This window comes from Coregonus lavaretus (genome assembly GCF_964263955.1).
Source record: "Coregonus lavaretus genome assembly, contig: HAP1_SCAFFOLD_820, whole genome shotgun sequence".
In the NCBI taxonomy this organism is placed as follows: Eukaryota; Metazoa; Chordata; class Actinopteri; order Salmoniformes; family Salmonidae; genus Coregonus; species Coregonus lavaretus.
This window is the reverse complement of record NW_028164333.1, coordinates 177,060-187,427: the sequence shown is the minus strand read 5'-3', so window position 1 is coordinate 187,427 and position 10,368 is coordinate 177,060. Positions and strand designations below refer to the sequence as shown.

General features: G+C 41.9%; 1 pseudogene across 1 annotated transcript; it reads left to right on the top strand.

Annotated features, from left to right (window-relative positions):
• Window positions 1-232: 232 nt before the first annotated feature.
• Window positions 233-2,262, top strand: LOC311117142 (solute carrier family 35 member E3-like; annotated as a pseudogene). The gene is made up of 2 exons: window positions 233-783; window positions 1,967-2,262. The product of its transcript is annotated as a solute carrier family 35 member E3-like (transcript).
• The last annotated feature ends 8,106 nt before the right edge of the window (window positions 2,263-10,368 follow it).

Here is a 10,368-nt window from a genome sequence, read left to right as displayed (position 1 = left end):
TATCTGAATCTAGAAGAGTATAAGGAAGGTTTGAGAGACCTTGTATATGTCTAGAATAAATAGTTTAGGTTATCGCCTTCAACTTTCCAAAGTCTCCACGGGGAGGCGCTGTAGGGCACTGACGTGGCTAGTTCTCTTCGCAGAAAAAACGGAAGTAAAGGTCTCTTCATCTGACGTCACTACTCCCGTTAAGTTGCAGCCAGGCTCTTTTTTTTTCCTATATGATCAACATGCGATGGGAAAAGTATGAAAGCGTTGCACAACTGGCAGAGGGTAGACATTTTTACTTGAATTTGTTGGTTTACATTAGCAAGCTAGCTTCATACTATACAGTACTACTGAACCCTATAGGTAGATTTTACAGGACGGTTATCAAGAGGACCATGGCTAACCGACTTTCACACCTTTTCTCGAACAGCCGCCTCGTCATTGGATTATTGGCCAATTTGCTGTCGTCGATATGCATCGTTTTCATCAACAAATGGATCTATGTTCACTATGGCTTCCCAAACATGACTCTAACGCTGATCCATTTCGTGGTGACATGGCTTGGACTATGGGTATGCCAGAAGATGGACATATTTGCGCCAAAGAGTCTCCAACCCACCAAAATTATCTGGCTCGCTCTCAGCTTCTGTGGCTTCGTGGCTTTCACCAATATGTCCTTACAAAACAACACCATTGGCACTTACCAGCTGGCCAAAGCGATGACAACTCCTGTGATCATTGTCATACAGACTGTGTTACAAGAAGACATTCTCCACCAAGATCAAATTGACTTTGGTATGTAGTGGTTACAATGTACCAATGCTGCTGCCTGCTACAATGTAGCTAGCATTCCATACAGAATGGTCAGATTGGCATTTATTGAGATGACTTTTTTTTGTTAAAAAATTAAATACTTTTCTAATTGTACAAACATATACCGAAGTTGAATTATACATTCAAAATGAACATTTAGCAAAGTACATAATCAAGCACACAGGTTTAAGAAAACAAAATTTTACAAAGATCACATAGGTCTTATATACATAAAATTAGACATATGTATGTTTCAAAGGTAGCAGTGAGTTTCCGGTCATGTTTGTTTTTAACCAATCTTAATGATTGCAAAAAAATATCAAGCTGTCTTTCAAAAAATAAATAAGGGGGTAGCCTTCAAAAATCTGTATTTGTGTATAAAGAATTTGGTTAATACAAATACATTTTTGACCATCTTGGAATAAACCAAATTTGACGACCTATGTGAAATTGGCAATAATAATATAATTTGAAAATAATAAATCATAACCACCCAGAAATTGGTAATATGATCACAACTAAATAAATTATGTTCCGTAGTTCCAATGTCATTCCCACAAAAATGTACAGGGATTACGCTCTACAATGAATAGAGATGATCGATATAATAATTAATAATAATAATTAGTCATTTAGCAGACGCTCTTATCCAGAGCGACTTACAGGAGCAATTAGGGTTAAGTGCCTTGCTCAAGGGCACATCGACAGATTTTTCACCTAGTCGGCTCAGGGATTAGAACCAGTGACCTTTCGGTTACTGGCACAACGCTCTTAACCACTAAGCTACCTGCCGCCCCTGGTCCGGCAGGTAGCTTAGTATATACTGAATATACTGGAGGCAGCTCTGCAGAGAAAATCTCTGTGTCCAGTATGAAGGACATTAGAGGTACTTTCACAAGCAGATATCCATAGACTTCTAGTCATTGCGCTAATGCTAGTTAGCGACTTCCTTCAAACTGCATGCATTAGCCATAAAAATGGTATCCACGAGTTCATCTGACTCCGGGGAAGTAGATAAAGGGCCTCATTGCCAACATCCCGAAGTATCCCTTTAACCCTAACCACACTAACCCTAATGCCTAACCCAAACTTTTTTCATTAATTTTTATGATTACAGTTACAGTAACGCTATTTACCTGATGTGTCTGTCTTTTCCCACTACTAGGTGCCCATAACATTAGGTGTGATCCTGAACTCCTACTATGATGTGAAGTTCAACCTCCTGGGGATGGTCTCTGCCACACTAGGGGTGTTGGTCACCTCCCTCTATCAGGTGGTAAGTAGTGATGCTTTGAAGTGCACTTGGGACCTGGTGAACCCGGGATTCAACAAACATGGCTGTCTCCCAAATGGCACCCTATTCCCTATGAGCCCTGGTCAAAAGTAGTGCACTAGAAAGGGAATAGGGTGCTAGTTGGAATGCAGACATAGACTAGAACACGTTATTTATTCCTCTTAAAGGGGATTCCTCACCTTTCAGCATGACAATGCCCCTGTGCACAAAGTGAGGTCCATTCAGAAATGGTTTGTCGAGATAGAACTTGACTGGCCTGCACAGAGCCCTGACCTCAACCCAATCGAACACCTTTGGGATTAATTGGAACACCGACTGCGAGCCAGACCTAATCGCCCAACATCAGTGCCCGACCTCACCAATGCTCTTGTGGCTGAATGGAAGCAAGTCCCCGCAGCAATGTTCCAACATCTAGTGGAAAGCCTTCCCAGAAGAGTGGAGGCTGTTATAGCAGCAAAGGGGGAGACCAACTCCATGTTAATGCCCATGATTTTGGAATGAGATGCTTGACGAGCAGATATCCACATGCTTTTGGTCATGTAGTGTATCTTGGTAATTACTTAGCTGAGTGTTGGACCACTCTTCCTAGACCAGTTTCATACGCTAATGATACTGTCTGTGTGTGGTGATTCAGTACTGACTCTCAAAGGATCAGAGTGTTTGGTAAGGGGGGGGGGCTGCTGATGTCAGGGGGGAAAAGTGCTGCTTCCTGGCCACCCCACTCCTGTTTCTGTGAGAGCATGGGGTCTACCTTTGTCTGTGTGACATATGGCTGGGCGACAGGAGCCAGTCACTCCTTATCAGTGTCACATGGTCCAGAGCTTTGTCATACACCAACCCGCAGATTGTGTCTGTACATGTGCATGTGCAACAACCACTGTTTGTGATATATTATGTATATTATGTAAATGGTGTGTGTGTGTGTGTCACCATCTCATACTGAGAGATATGGGGTTGAGAGAAGCAGAGAAGAGCGAAAGGTAGTGAAATGGTTGCCTGACGAGAAAATGTGGGCCATTGTACAAAACAAAGTCATGAGCAATTGGATCGTCTCTAACCAATCAGAGTATACAAGCCAGTGACGTGATTTATGAATCATGTTGGCCCAACCTGTCGGTTTCTTGGACCAATCAGAATGGTCAGAATGTGATCGCTAGAAGACGTCGGAGAGGAAAACAAATCCAGACTCGTGGTAGAGAAGAAACGCAAGTGGGCGTGGCGTTGGGCCAGAGCCATGGTGGGTGGGTAGTCAGGCTAGCGAAATGGCTCTTTGATGGGAAAATGACCCAATCAAAGAGCCAGCATTACCAATGTTCTAGTAGAGTAGAAGATCTGTAGATCACAATGCTCCTTCAGCCACCCTACAGAGGCATATGTTCAGAATTCCTCTGGGACTCATGAAACTGTCCTTCAGGCTCATTGTATAAGCTGTTGTCTCTGGCCGCTGGGTTTCAGTGTCAAACTGCTCTAAAAGGCCATGGCAGACTTGAAGGTCATGGTCATAATGAATGATAGAGACATCTAGTGGCCAAAAGGCCGTCTTAGCATGTGCAGCGCCATTGAGGGCTTCCATCATTTTAATGTAGTCAACTGGGTGGGACTTCCAGCTTCATTGGCTGATCCTTCCTGGTGACCCTGTTGGAGTCACGTCCAACCGGGTCATCAGGAGGGATCAGCCAATCGTGAAGAAGAAAATGTCCTACTTCAAAATGGAGATAGCCTCAATGGCACTTGCCATGCTGTCAAAGCCGCTATAATGGCACAGATACAAAGATGGTCACGACACATACATCATATCGACCTCTGCATCTTTGTGGACACAGGGAAGGTATTGCTGTTATCAGGTACAGAAGACACTCGCTGCAGATGTTGGCAAACACAATCATGGAACTGGCCTGATTTGGCATGGGAAAAAAAGAGAATATCTGAAAATTGTCCGAATCAGATCAATTAAAGTAAGTTACTGTAGTATGCCTCGTATGACTCATACACGACCACTGTTGACCTAAACAGGGTAGGTAAACACCTGATTGTGTGAAAGTCTAATGACTTCAATTGTGAGGTTTCATTAGGAGAAGTGTCCCAGTGTTGCTGGAGTTCAATAAATCAGAGAAATAAATGACCAATGTGATAATCTGTCCTGGAAAGGGCAGCTAAAAGATTTATCATCTGGTGTGCTTAGAGCACAAAGGCCATCTGATACATACTCACAGTCAAAGGCTGTCTCCTTTCAACTCACAGTCATTCCTGTCCATGTTGGCTGGTTTCACAGAATTCCAACCCTTTTTTATACCCTGAGGTCACAAGATGCACTGAGAAAATTAAAGATGTGATTTTGGAAAATGTTCAAATTCAGGATGGGCGATACGCTATTCACTAAATCTAAATCTCTACAACTGACTTTAGTATAAGGACCGATCAGGAATACATCAGAAGTGGGTCATACTCAAAATGTCACATTTAATGTCAGAACTATTGTAGTATATTAAAATTATGTCTTTGTTAAAGGTTTTTCATGAAGAAATGGAAGGTTGATTATTGCTATCCAGAGGGAAGGTTTTAGCGTGACGTCACATATGACAAACAGGAAGTGGGTGGTAAGATACGGGGATTGAACAGTAGAGGGAGCTATTCAACTCTTGGAAGGCTATATAAAGGGGGGAGCGGTGACGAAGAGTTAGAATACAGCAAGATTTATTTGGGGTCTGGTTCTCCGGATATTGTGTCCGTACTTACGCTGGAACCTCGTGGTTTGAATAAAGGCCTTTGAACACGATCCGCCTAAGCAGACTCCTTGATTGATGATAACACCTACGAATAACCTACACTACACTATTTTTGGACTAATAAGTCAAATAACTGTTCACAACAAATAATGGAATGAGACAGATTCCTAGTTCATTTTTTCAGTATTTAGGCCATACAAATGTAAATAAATGTTTAACAGATTGTGTGGCAAGCAAATACAAATCAAGAAGTGGACCTTCTTGTTAAAATACTATAGTGACCTTAGTTCAACACCTGGCAACCAACTTTAAGAGATGATAGCCTCTTGGGGATGCTAAAAGAGGCATAATTCAGCCATAATCCAAGAGGAAGTTGTGTATCTCTTTACTGGAAGCATCCTCTAATCGTGCACTTTTTCAGTACAATGGGCCTCAGGATCACTTTTTCAGATATTTTTTTTTTTTTTTTTTTTATTAAATTGAAGAGGGGAATCCGTTCAACATTTAAGTAAATGTGTATGGCCTTACTTTAAGAACCTATCTAGAATAAGAACGCTTCTGTGAAGGTGAGAAATAGTGACCATAATCCAATTGGACAGAAAATCCCAATCAACAGTTATCAGTCATTTGAGCGGCCAACATGTTGATTGTTTGACTCAGTGGTAGCCTAGGGCATCGCATCTTCTTCTTTGTATACTCTACATATATGAATAATATTTTTCTCCTTTACACTACAATCTATTAGTGGAAGATATAAACAGGGGGCGGTTGAGAGGGGGAGGAAAAGTGCTAGTTACACTGAACAAAAATATAAACGCAACATTCAACAATTTTACTGAGTTACAGTTCATATAAGGAAATCAGTCCATTGAAATAAATTCATTAGGCCCTAATCTATGGATTTCACATGACTGGGAATACAGATATACATCTGTTGGTCACAGATACCTTTAAATCAGATATGCATCTGGTCACTAGGCCCTAATCTATGGATTTCACATGACTGGGAATACAGATATGCATCTGGTCATTAGGCCCTAATCTATGGATTACACATGACTGGGAATACAGATATGCATCTGGTCACTAGGCCCTAATCTATGGATTACACATGACTGGGAATACAGATATGCATCTGGTCATTAGGCCCTAATCTATGGATTACACATGACTGGGAATACAGATATGCCTCTGGTCACTAGGCCCTAATCTATGGATTTCACATGACTGGGAATACAGATATGCATCTGGTCATTAGGCCCTAATCTATGGATTACACATGACTGGGAATACAGATATGCATCTGGTCACTAGGCCCTAATCTATGGATTTCACAAGACTGGGAATACAGATATGCATCTGGTCACTAGGCCCTAATCTATGGATTACACATGACTGGGAATACAGATATGCCTCTGGTCACTAGGCCCTAATCTATGGATTTCACATGACTGGGAATACAGATATGCCTCTGGTCACTAGGCCCTAATCTATGGATTTCACATGACTGGGAATACAGATATGCATCTGGTCATTAGGCCCTAATCTATGGATTACACATGACTTGGAATACAGATATGCATCTGGTCACTAGGCCCTAATCTATGGATTACACATGACTGGGAATACAGATATGCATCTGGTCACTAGGCCCTAATCTATGGATTACACATGACTGGGAATACAGATATGCCTCTGGTCACTAGGCCCTAATCTATGGATTTCACATGACTGGGAATACAGATATGCATCTGGTCATTAGGCCCTAATCTATGGATTACACATGACTGGGAATACAGATATGCATCTGGTCACTAGGCCCTAATCTATGGATTACACATGACTGGGAATACAGATATGCATCTGGTCACTAGGCCCTAATCTATGGATTACACATGACTGGGAATACAGATATGCATCTGGTCATTAGGCCCTAATCTATGGATTACACATGACTGGGAATACAGATATGCATCTGGTCACTAGGCCCTAATCTATGGATTACACATGACTGGGAATACAGATATGCATCTGGTCACTAGGCCCTAATCTATGGATTTCACATGACTGGGAATACAGATATGCATCTGGTCATTAGGCCCTAATCTATGGATTTCACATGACTGGGAATACAGATATGCATCTGGTCACTAGGCCCTAATCTATGGATTACACATGACTGGGAATACAGATATGCATCTGGTCATTAGGCCCTAATCTATGGATTTCACATGACTGGGAATACAGATATGCATCTGGTCACTAGGCCCTAATCTATGGATTTCACATGACTGGGAATACAGATATGCATCTGGTCACTAGGCCCTAATCTATGGATTACACATGACTGGGAATACAGATATGCATCTGGTCACTAGGCCCTAATCTATGGATTTCACATGACTGGGAATACAGATATGCATCTGGTCATTAGGCCCTAATCTATGGATTTCACATGACTGGGAATACAGATATGCATCTGGTCACTAGGCCCTAATCTATGGATTACACATGACTGGGAATACAGATATGCATCTGGTCATTAGGCCCTAATCTATGGATTTCACATGACTGGGAATACAGATATGCATCTGGTCACTAGGCCCTAATCTATGGATTTCACATGACTGGGAATACAGATATGCATCTGGTCATTAGGTCCTAATCTATGGATTTCACATGACTGGGAATACAGATATGCATCTGGTCACTAGGCCCTAATCTATGGATTTCACATGACTGGGAATACAGATATGCATCTGGTCATTAGGCCCTAATCTATGGATTTCACATGACTGGGAATACAGATATGCATCTGGTCACTAGGCCCTAATCTATGGATTTCACATGACTGGGAATACAGATATGCATCTGGTCACTAGGCCCTAATCTATGGATTTCACATGACTGGGAATACAGATATGCATCTGGTCATTAGGCCCTAATCTATGGATTTCACATGACTGGGAATACAGATATGCATCTGGTCACTAGGCCCTAATCTATGGATTACACATGACTGGGAATACAGATATGCATCTGGTCATTAGGCCCTAATCTATGGATTTCACATGACTGGGAATACAGATATGCATCTGGTCATTAGGTCCTAATCTATGGATTTCACATGACTGGGAATACAGATATGCATCTGGTCACTAGGCCCTAATCTATGGATTACACATGACTGGGAATACAGATATGCATCTGGTCACTAGGCCCTAATCTATGGATTACACATGACTGGGAATACAGATATGCATCTGGTCACTAGGCCCTAATCTATGGATTTCACATGACTGGGAATACAGATATGCATCTGGTCATTAGGTCCTAATCTATGGATTTCACATGACTGGGAATATAGATATGCATCTGGTCACTAGGCCCTAATCTATGGATTACACATGACTGGGAATACAGATATGCATCTGTTGGCCACAGATACCTTTTTTTTTTAAAGGTAGGGGTGTGGATCAGAAAACAAGTCAGTATCTGGTGTGACCAACATTTGCCTCATGCAGCGCGACATCTCCTTCACATAGATTTGATCAGGCTGTTGATTGTGGCCTGTGGAATGTTGTCCCACTCCTCTTCAATGGCTGTGTGAAGTTGCTGGATATTGGCAGGAACTGGAACACACTGTCATACACGTCAATCCAGAGCATCCCAAACATGCTCGATGGGTGACATGTCTGGTGAGTATGCAGGCCATGGAAGAACTGGGACATTTTCAGCTTCCAGGAATTGTGTCCAGATCCTTGCTACATGGGGATGTGCATTATCATGCTAAAACATGAGGGTTTTGCGGCAGATGAATGGCACAACAATGGGCCTCAGGATCTCGTCACGGTATCTCTGTGCATTCAAATTTCCATTGATAAAATGCAATTGTGTTCGTTGTCCGTAGCTTATACCTGCCCATACCATAACCCCACCACAGGGCACTCTGTTCACAAACGTTGACATCAGCAAACCGTCTGCCCACACAGGCGCAATACACGCTGTCTGCCATCTGTCCGGTACAGTTGAAAACTGCACATTTTAGAGTGGCCTTTTATTGTTCCCAGCACAAGGTGCACCTGTGTAATGATCATGCTGTTTAATCTACTTCTTGATATGCCAAACCTGTCAGGTGGATGGATTATCTTGGCAAAAGAGAAATGCTCATTAAGAGGGACGTAAACAAATTTGTGCACACATTTTGAGATAAGCTTTTTGTGCATATTGAACATTTCCGGGGTCTTTTATTTCAGCTCATTAAACATGGGACCAACACTTTACATGTTGCGTTGATATTTTTGTTCAGTGTAGTTCCACCCCCGAGGGCGTTGCCCAGAGCAGGAGGGGGAAGTCACAAAAATGGCTACTTGTCACCACGGCTGGCAGGACACATGCCGGAACGGTCAACTGCACATTGACATTTTGTGTAGCAGGCAGCAATAGAGAGCAACCCCAGGATAGAGGTGCACAGAGGGAGCTGACACAACTGTGGCCAGACACCGATGGACTGGGAGGACGTGCACTGAGAGGAAGGCTAATTGGAAAAACCACTGATGTATTGGGTCTGCAGGAGAAAAACAAAGGCATCTCTTTTGAGTGACAGCAAAATGCTTTTAATGCACAGAGAGCATTATGTTTCACTATTGAAAGATGATACAATTGTGAAATAAGTTGGCCTGTTGCTTTACCATATAGACTTTGAGCAAGCACCACTGATTATTTCAGGCAGCAGATAAGGCCTATGAAATCAATTTTAGTCAGACTGGGGAGAAATTGTGTTTGTATTACCCAGAGACTTTTTAATTGAACGTACAGTATAGTATCGCTGTTACATTTCTCAATTATTAAATGCCCCCAATATGTGAAAAACACATGAACTTTACAGATAAGCCTACACATCCAATTTGATTTTATTGGAGAATACCAGTAATTTGTTTGACATGATGTAGCCTTTAGTCTGCATAAAAAATGAGGGTCGTCAACTTATCATGGACCTCATGAGTTGCTTTTAGACAGGTGTGATTTGGCTCCACTAAGATGGGCATACAGAGGAACCATAAAACAAATTGCACCTCATTCTAAACTGTTAGAATAATGGGTCTGTTGTCAGTCGGATATAGCACATTATCAAACCCTCAGTAGAGTAATCCACTGAGCGGCTATCCTGAGCAATGTACTGATGATATCATAATTGCCTGAAATCATTGACCATGAAGGGAGTATGAATCACTGGTGTCAATGTGTAAAGAATGTCCGTTTTCAGCTATGCCTAGTCTTCAACTCCTTAAGGTTAACAATGCATCTTTCCAGATAGTGAGTAATCGGAGGATTTCAGAGAAGCATATGAAATTCTGTGCAGTATGTGGGAGAGGAGCAAGAGGAGAGAGCCATAGTTGAGGTTAATCATTTGCAGCTTGGTGGAAATTCATTTGTAATTAAAAAGTAATGCATTTTCATGAATTCATTGGCATCAATGGCTTCATTACTCCTTTATAAAAGAGGTGACATGTTGAGGCCGAAGACCTTTGTTAAAGCCACAAGACT